Raw genomic sequence first — 9,781 nt, forward strand, 5'->3', positions numbered from 1 at the left:
TCTGCCTCACCTCTTCCCCACGCAGACATGGCCTTAAGTCTGCGGACCTCTTCTCACCTCTTCTCCTGCCCACAGACCTGCATCACCTCCACCACCACACATCTCCGCCACCACGTCCACCACCACGTCTCCGCCACCACCTCCACCACCACATGCACCCCCACAAAACAAACACCACCCAAAACCCCCAAATCGAAACCACCACGTCTCCGCCACCACCTCCACCATCTCCGCCACCACGTCTCCGTCACCACCTCCACCTTCTTCCCTGCCACCGCCGCCGGTGCGGCTCCCAAAACCCCCAAATCGAAACCCAAATCGATCGCTAACAAAACCCCCAAATCAAATCGTCATCATCTGTTATCATCATCATCATCGATCGCTAACAAAACCCCTAAATCGACCCCCAAATCGAAACCATCATCTGTTATCATCATCACCACCATCATCTTCATCGCATACCTGAGTGAGATGGTGGTGCTGAGTGTTAGGTGGTGGTGGTGGTGGTTGCGACGGGGGTGATGGTGGGTGCGACGGTGGACGGTGGATGGTTGTGGTGGTGGTGGTGGTGGTGGGGAGATGAAGGCAGAGAGAGAGAAGTTCTGTGGTGTGTGTGTGTGTTGTGTGTGTAGAAGATGTTTTTGTAGAAGTAAAAAAACAAACCCTCTTTTCCTTGCAGACTGCAGACTTTTGGTCCACCTCTTCTCCTGCAGATGTGGTCCGCAGACTGCAGACCTTTTCCCGCAGAAAAAACAAACACCACCTAAGAGGTGAGTCACCTTTTTTTACTCTGTTCAAAAAGTGGTGAGGCACCTGTCTGCGTCACCTTTTCTACTCCACACGCGTCTCATGTAAAGCCCCCATATAAAACCCTAAACCTACTACACCCCACACACCGCCGATTACCACGCGAGAGAACGATGAAGAGAGAGAACGGTAGCCGGCCATGTCCCCGTGTGTGTGCCGGAACGGCAGCGTCGCCTATCACTGGTGGTATGGTGGTGACTAGAGAGATTATCAGTGTGCGGTGGTGCCGGATTCAGGGTGTGGTTCCGGTGATTCGGTGCCAGATTCAGGGTGCGGTTCTGGTGGTGACGGGTGCGGTTCCGGTGGTGATTATCAGTGTGATTAGGCCTCCGACGAATTAGGGTTCTAGCGAAATTAAGAGGTTTTCTGAAGGCGGCGGTTAGGGTTCAGCAAGTGGAGTATGGCTGGTGACAAGTCGAATGGAGTAGACAACCGTTCAAGTTCAAGTCATACAGGTAACCTCCCCGTTTGTTTTTGTTATAACTGTTAATGTCAAATGTGGCTCAACTATACGAAATATGAAAGTGAGGTTCTGTGTTAGTCCACCATGAGATATTAATGTTGAGCTCTTATGATAACAGTGAAAATGGACGGTAGAATGCCTGTAAAAATGTAAAAATGGATAGTTTATTAAAATAGAAAACATGTATTATTTGATTCTAAATTACATATAGTATGCACAGAACTTTCACAGAAGGGTAACGTGTCAAATTCTATTTCTTTTATTGAGCTATAACTCTATAAGTTAGGTTTCAAATTAGGTTGCTGCTGGTACTCTAAACAATGGTTTCTGATCTGGGTCGATGAAAGGGCAATCTTGAGTTTTTGAGTTTGAATTAAGTTCTTAATTTTGCCTTGATGAAACTCTAATCATGGTTAGTGTCGTTTTCTTTAACATCCATGATTTGATTAGTTGTTAATGTTGATAATTTATTAGTTTACTCATGTGTAATTGTTATTATTTAAGTTGTTAACGAACAATTGGTTAGTTTAGAAATCAATATGTTGGACTTCCATTATCAATTTTCATCGTTTATATTTCGTTTGTTCTTGGTTGGGAAAGCATATGTGAAAGATATAGGTGTGCGATTGACAGGGGCGGATCTATACTAAAAGAACAGGTTCCTAGAACCCAGCCGGTTTGTAATTTTTATCGAAAAGCTATATAAAAAATAGAGTAGGAACCCATAAATAAATTTTAGGTGAACCCATTAGAAAAAAATGTTTGTTGTTCCACTGGTATTGTGCGCCCTTTCCAATTGTGAGATCCTGAGTTCGGTTCACAGCATCCATCAACTTTTTTCATATTTCATTCTTTTTTTTGGTTAGTAAAGTCCAATGTTTTAGAATCCGGTTTTTATACCATACCGGATCTGGCTGAAAACGGTTTAACCGGGTGTATCGGGCAGTTCAACCGGTTTTACCGGATGGTTCAACCGCTACAACCGGCCGGTTTAAACCGGTTTTTAAAACATTGGTAAAGTCCTCATTTTTCATTCACTTTTTCTTAGGCTGAAGTAAAATCCAAAAAATGTGAACACAAAACATATCTCGCCTCCACCCTGTCCAGCCCCCTTCCAGTCTTCAGCTCCAGCGACCGTCCACCACCTCCGTCTCCGGCGACCGTCCACCACCTCCATCTCCGGCGACCATCCACCACTCTAAGTTCCAAATCTCTTTAATTTTTAGGTGTGTTATACCTTATAGTTTTTTTATGTTAATTTTCAATTTGTTAACTTTTTATATGCTTTAAACTAAGATTAGTGATTCTAGAGATAATGCTTGATTCATTTATGGATTTCATAGTTTTGAGAGTCATTTTATTCAAAGAAAACTAATGATTTTCTTCAGATACATATTTTTGTGTTGTTAAGGTAAATTCTTCGATGGTAAACATTCAATTTTTTTATTTATTTATGATTATGTTTATGATTTTGAAATTGTGAATATGAATTTCTTTACGGCTAATGCTAATGGAAATTTGATATGGAAGTTAGGGGTTTATTATGTTTTGCGACCCGATCCGACCCAGCCCGAAAATTCTTACTGATGTTTGTGAAATTTTGACCAACCAAAAAAGTAAACCCATAAGAAAAAGAATTCTGGATACGTCGCTGGTAATTGAGGTTGCAGGCTCAAGCCATGAATGATTAGGATGCCATTGATGGCACCTCCATGTTGCCGTATCAATAAGGTATCTTTTTCGCTTAAATATTTTGTTTTTTGGTTTTTAAATGTGTTCTTTGGGTTTGACTTTGTTGACGAATTAGTGTTTTTTTTTATTTGCAGGAATTTGATAGGGTTTATGGTGGTGGTTGGCAACGTGTTGTGGCTTCAAAGTCACAAGGTCTTTCATTTACTTCTAATTGGAGTCTCTTAAATTCCTCATCTTAAAGGTGTTTTTTTTTTTTTTTTGATTTCTTTCATCATGAATTAGGCTTTTCTTTTTGGGTTACTATACACACCCCCCTATTTACTAATTACACCCCCTTATAAAAAGATCACATCCATCAATCCTTTGCTTTTTGTTTTTAGTCTTTTTTGTCTTTTTGTTGTCTTTTTATTATATTTTAGTGTCTTTTTGTTATTATTATTATTTACTATTAGTAATGAATTATTATTATTATTATTATTATTATTATTAAAATTGAAAAAAAAACGTGTAAAATGATCATATTATTGGTGCCTCATATTATTGGTGCCTCAAATTATTGATATGCATTCATGTATAGTCGTACACCTTTAACTCTTTATTACATTGTTATATAAAAAAATTATGCTATTAGTTTCACTTACTTCTTTTTTGATGTAGGATTCATAGCCAGTTCCCCCACCTGTGAAAACTAAGGAGGAGATCCTACTTTTCTTTAAGCTTTATGACCCTTTAAAAGAGGAGCTTCGGAAGTAGCCTTCGCTCTCTACAGTTAAAGAGATGTCTGGATCTTCAACAGATCAGGTATAGTTTTTAATTCCCATGTTTCAAGTTTCAACTTAGTTATATAATCTAGCTAGGTTAAGGGTCTTGTTTTAGTTTAAATGAGTTTGTTTGGATAATATATATTTTGTAACTACTCAAGCTTGTTCACCTAATATTTTGTAACTAATATATATTTTGTAACTACCAATAGAGTTTCAAACATGTTGGAAGACTTATTCTTTGTTCCTAAAATCTCATACAAGTACTTCCTTGATTTTCCACATGTGTTGCTAATGGATGTCACATACAATACGAACAAGTATAAATTGCCTTTTCTTGAAATTGTTGGTGTAACTTCTACCAATAAGACAATCTCCATAGCTTTTGCAGTTATGCGTAAAGAAACAGAGGAGAAATATCTTTGGGCATTAAACTGTTTAAAATCAACTCTAGATGAGAGGAGCATGCAACAACCACGTGTTATAGTTACGGACAGGGAGTTACCTCTGATGAATGCATGCGAGAAAGTTTTTCCGAATGCTACCCGATTACTTTGTAGGTGGCACGTTTCTCAAAGTTAAAAGCATTAACCAATCCAAGTATACCTTTTGTTGAAGAACCTGATGTTAAAAAAAATACTCGTGGACGACCAACTACAAAATCCAAACAACAAACAATACCGAAACCTGCAATTGCTAAATCAAGATATTTACGGAAAAAAACCATTCAAGGATGATCCTGGTGAACCAAGTCCGTTCATGACACAAGATACAGATGGACAAGGTTTTTTTACCAACCTTTTAAACACACCGGGATATGATTTCATGGGGTTGAACCAAGATATTGTCGGACAAAGTTCTTTCGCCAACTCTACAAGTGCGCCAGGCTATGACTTCATGGGGTTGAACCAAGATCAAGCATCACAGGTGATACACAACTATATTCATCTAATTCCAAAAATCTTCCATGCGTATGTTACACGCATACATAACTTGTTAGGTGATGGAAATTGTGGGTTTCGGGCGACAGCTTCTGCTCTCGGGTACGGTGAAGATGAATGGTTATTTATCCGGAGATCACTGATGGAAGAGCTACTCGAGTTTAGAAATAAGTACACTAAGGCTTTCTTAGGCTCATTCAAAGATGTGTTCACGTCCTTGGCTTAGTCAGGATCGGGGTTTGCACCTGAAAAACACTAGATGATTATGCCAGAGGCAGGATTCTTGATTGCGAACAAGTTTAATGTGATCGTTCATTTTTTATCTCAAGAAAAAAGAAACAATTCTACTTGTTTTTCGCTTTGGAGAGGCCCTCACGAGTTCCCAGAAAAAAAAATAATTACAATTGCACACGTGAATGGTAACCATTTTATAATGGTAGAATTGCAAGGAGAGTATCCAATTACCAGCACAAACAACCTATAGAAATTAATGAGAGAAAATGATGCAGCTGGCTGGGAGAATATATTTGAATCACGTCAAAATATGTATAAGTCTTGGATAGCACAACCTGCTACATTTGGGGGGAGTATAGATTAAACCTCGGTATGTAAATTATTAAATGATAATAATTTTGTAAAAAAATACTTATTTTTATATAGCTTTTGTTACAGCTATAAATATAATTTGATAAATTATAATAATAAATATAATAATAATAATAATAATAATAATAACTAATTAAATAATAAACAAATACTAAATAACTAATAATTAAATAAATGAATAAAAAAAGATAACAAAAAGACAAAACAGGCTAAAAACAAAAACCAAATGATTGATGGATGTGATGTTTTTGATAGGGGGGTGTAATTAGTAAATAGGGGGGTGGGAATAGAATGAGCCTTCTTTTTATCTTATTTATACCTTGAATCGATTGTTCCAAATCTATTGTTGAATTTATTTTTATAGCTCTTTGATTGGCCATAGTGAGTTGGAAGCCAATATCTATGCATTACCTCATTGTACTTTTGGCAAACAGTTATCGTTTTAAAGATTGTTGCCTTCTGATCTTGTAACAAGACAAGAAAAATGAATAATTATAACATTGATTTTTACATTCATTTGATTAGTATTTAGTAAGAGTGGTTTCACGGATGTTTTGAGTGTTCTAATGAGGGTCTTGAACCTTTCAATACGAAAATACCGACTCTGCAGTAGGTTCAAGTTCATCGTTTCGCTCACAAAAGTTATGAGTTGCGAGTACAAGTCTCTCTGTGGTTTACCAAATCGGTACCGATCAAATGCCTGCCTTGAAGAATGATTTGGTTAAGTGTGATCGTGTTCTGAGCTGGGATGTAAAACACGCCGCAACGCGGCGTTGTTTATAATACTAGTTAAATTAATATTTCAATATGAACTAGGTAAATCAAGTGAATTGGAATTTTTAAAGGCAAAATAATCTACTCATATTTACTCACTAAGGGAGGAAGGGACATTCTAGGCTAAGCAGGCTAAGTACTCTAGCCCCGATCAATCATCACTCGTCAACTAAAAAAATGCTCAAGTTACCCATTAACTAGTAAGTGGTGGCGGCGCTTACCCTAGCCACAAACTTTACTTTTTAAAATTCAACACTAAAACTTAAACATAGGTTAAAATAATGCGTCACGCTGCTACGTGGTTAAATTCCTCACCGTAGTTGTGTTTGTAGTCGATAAGTGTCTCTTAAATAGCTTCCTCATCCGAGAGCTCGTTGTGAGGATTTGGCACATTCAAGAACCTACTATGGAATTTTGAAATCTTGTAACGGATAAACACGAATCGTGAATCTATTTGATGCACAGTTCAGTTGGTCTCACCAACATGGGTTAGTGGGTTACAAATTGGCGATGCACCTGAAGGATTATGGAAACAGATTCCTTTTTCATTGAATAATCTCAAACTAGAACATGCCGATATAAGGCCAAGGAAAGGAGAATAAAACTCCTAAAAGGTAGGAGTTTGACCAACCAAATAAGACTGCTTCTAAACAATTAAACAAATAAATATAAACATAAATATATTCTAATAGTCCCCCTCAGCTTGATCGTGGGTACGGACGAACGTTCAAGCTGGATCTGAAGGTCTCAAACAGGTACCGTGGTAACCCCTTGATGAAGATATCTGCATACTGTTCGGGTGCAGGAACATGAAGAACTCGAATATGGCCAAGAGTGACTTTCTCACGAACAAAGTGAATGTCAATTTCTACATGTTTGGTTCGTTGGTGTTGAACGGGATTACCGGATAAGTATACTGCTGAAATGTTGTCACAAAAGACAACCGTAGCTTTAGTCGGCGGAGACTGCAATTCGACAAGAAGGTTACGGATACATGTGGCTTCGGCGACCGCCTTTGCAACACCCCTGTATTCGGCCTCGGCACTAGAGCGCGATATGACTGGTTGACGTTTCGAAGACCATGAAATCAAATTGTCACCAAGAAATATGCAATAGCCCGAGGTTGATCGTCTGGTATCTGGGCAACCGCCCCAGTCGGCATCAGAATATGCCATGAAGAGGCTGTAAGTCGCAATCCAAGATCGATAGTGCCATGTAGGTATCATAGCACACGTTTCAGGAAAGCGAAGTGTGTGTCACGAGGCGCATGCATGAAGAGGCATATTTGTTGAACTGTGTGTGATAGGTCCGGTCGAGTGATAGTTAGGTATTGAAGAGTGTAACACCTCGGAAATTCCTGTCCATTGAAATAAAGACACGTGTCACGAGAGACAGACGTGTTAGGAAAACCGGATCAAATAAAAGATGTATGGTAGGATTTAAAAAGGGCGTCATGTTATTAAAATACCTCTGAACGACCCAAGGGCGACATGTTATCAAATCACCTCTGAGCGACCCGAATTTTATAAATCCCAAGATCCTTAAATCATTTGATAAACATCCTACATGATAACCGGTTGGTTCCAAATAAATAAAGTTCCATCTTTATTATTATGGACTTTGGATTAATAAGGTTTGTTACTACTGAAAATACTAAATAAAATCCTTGTAAATGGAATCAAGAATAATTATGAAGCTTGTTAACTATAATGGGAATCCAAGACTTGTTCTTGGTGTTTTCGTCACTTTACAAGTCCCATAAAAGGTCACATGAAGGAGGAAACATGTAAGACCTATCCAAGCATGCAATGGATGAGCCAATGGCCCCACTACTGAAAAAGATGGACTGAATTCGGAAATGGTTTGATTGCATGGTCAAGACTTAAAAGTTTAGAAATTTTTGTCCTCTGACCAACGGTTACGGACCGCAAGGCTCAAGGCTTACGGTCCGTAAGGTGGATACCTGGGCGATTTCAGCAAAGGTCGGTTACGGACCGTAACCATTTCAGCATACGGTCCGCAAGAGATGCGTACGGACCGTAAGGCCTTAAGCTTACGGTCCGTAAGGCTGTCGCTGGCAGCAGAAAATGGACAGCTGCCTGTTCAGCCTGTTACACCGACTTAAATGAAGGTTTTCGAAACCAGGGTCTTGCTAGGCAGTATTTAGCCACATAGGGGCACCTGGAACCATCTCACATCAAATATAGAGTTGCTTGTCATGATCTTGGACCACTTGGACCACTATATAAGGAGCTAAGTTGTGACCATTTAGACTTGCTCATTTGCAACTTTGGTTCAAGACTTCTCTGGAGCTCCTGGACTACAACAAGTCTTTCTTAGGCCTCATAAGCATTCTTAGGACTTTTGTAAGTGTCCTTAATCCCCTCTAATTACTTTTAGCTTAGTTAATTAGCTAAAAGTCAAACCATCGTGATTAAGGTTTGACTTCGGGATTAGTCCATAATTACTCACTAATATCCCGAATTAAAAATACCTATAAGTAGGTAATTATGTGGGTAACAAACCCTTAAAAGGGTAATTCCAGAATCCCACTCTAACTATGCTAATTGTCGAGTCAAAGTACATTATAAAAAGTCAACAAAAATGACTATTTGCGAATTAATGCATAATTAGCAATGTAGGTTACATGCAATCTGTTTGATCATTAAAATAACTTGGTAATTAATGTAAGAACATGTCCCAACATGTTCAACTCGACAATTTTCAGTTTAGGCTCGGTTTGGAACCGAATGTCGCAAAATTTGACTTCTGCTTTGACTTTCAGTTCTGACCCGTTTAAGCCAAGATTAGGATTGCCTTAGAGCTTCTTTTGAACCTATTTACATGTTAGTATAAGTCTCTGAGATTATACAACTTGGTTCATTGGATATCCTATTCACATGCATGTTTCCGTTAATCGCTTATATGTTGACCATTATGCCCATTTGACCTTAAAACGTGATTTTCGAAAATGTAAAAGGGTAGGCACCTTAGTTGCTGATTTATAAACTTGCACCCAAAATTTGAAGTCAGTTTGAGGTCTAGATTAAGAGTTATGCTCAATAGCGTAATTATGAGCTTCTTTACTAATTAAATGGCGTAAATTACGTATAGCCTATTAAAACCCAAATTTTTATACCAAACTTTTACCCACTGTTATAAAATAATATTTTGGGATTTTTGGTGATTTTTATTTATTTTTAGGCTGAGCATAACTTAGTGTTCTAAGATTAATTCGGTTTATGCCGGTTTTGCCCTTTTTAGCCATAAATTGAGTTTTACAAATCCTTTTGACCTCAAACCAATTCCTACTGATTTGTTATAATAAATAAATTATTTTGAGCCTTCTGGAATATTAAAAATATCAGCTTTTTACAGAAAACCCGGAAATGGCTCCAAATCGCCTTTTTAGGCATTTTTAACGCATAAGTGTGCACTAGAACCTTATTTAGCATAAGGGTTTGAACCTACTGATGTAATTAGTATACTTGTATATTTTAAACAGTAGGCAAATGTTTTGAACTCAGAATTTCCAGAATTGACCTTTTAGGCACATGTGAAATTACCAAAATGCCCCTACGGTGCATAGTAAGGTTAAAGATAATAAATTTCACATAAATTTGATACCCTACTGTTATAACTTAGTAAATTAAATATATTTACTAATGTAATCAGACCTGTAACTCAGGTTATCATTTTAATCCTTTTTCACCTTTTAAAATGACCAAAACGCCCTT

At 38.0% G+C, this 9,781-nt stretch overlaps 1 long non-coding RNA gene across 1 annotated transcript; it reads left to right on the forward strand.

Annotated features, from left to right (window-relative positions):
• The first annotated feature begins 858 nt into the window (after positions 1-858).
• On the forward strand, positions 859-3,820 carry LOC118486721. The gene is made up of 3 exons (XR_004879644.1): positions 859-3,001; positions 3,097-3,203; positions 3,620-3,820. It is a non-coding gene; the product is annotated as an uncharacterized LOC118486721 (long non-coding RNA).
• The last annotated feature ends 5,961 nt before the right edge of the window (positions 3,821-9,781 follow it).

This window comes from Helianthus annuus, chromosome 2, assembly GCF_002127325.2.
Source record: "Helianthus annuus cultivar XRQ/B chromosome 2, HanXRQr2.0-SUNRISE, whole genome shotgun sequence".
NCBI classification, from domain to species: Eukaryota; Viridiplantae; Streptophyta; class Magnoliopsida; order Asterales; family Asteraceae; genus Helianthus; species Helianthus annuus.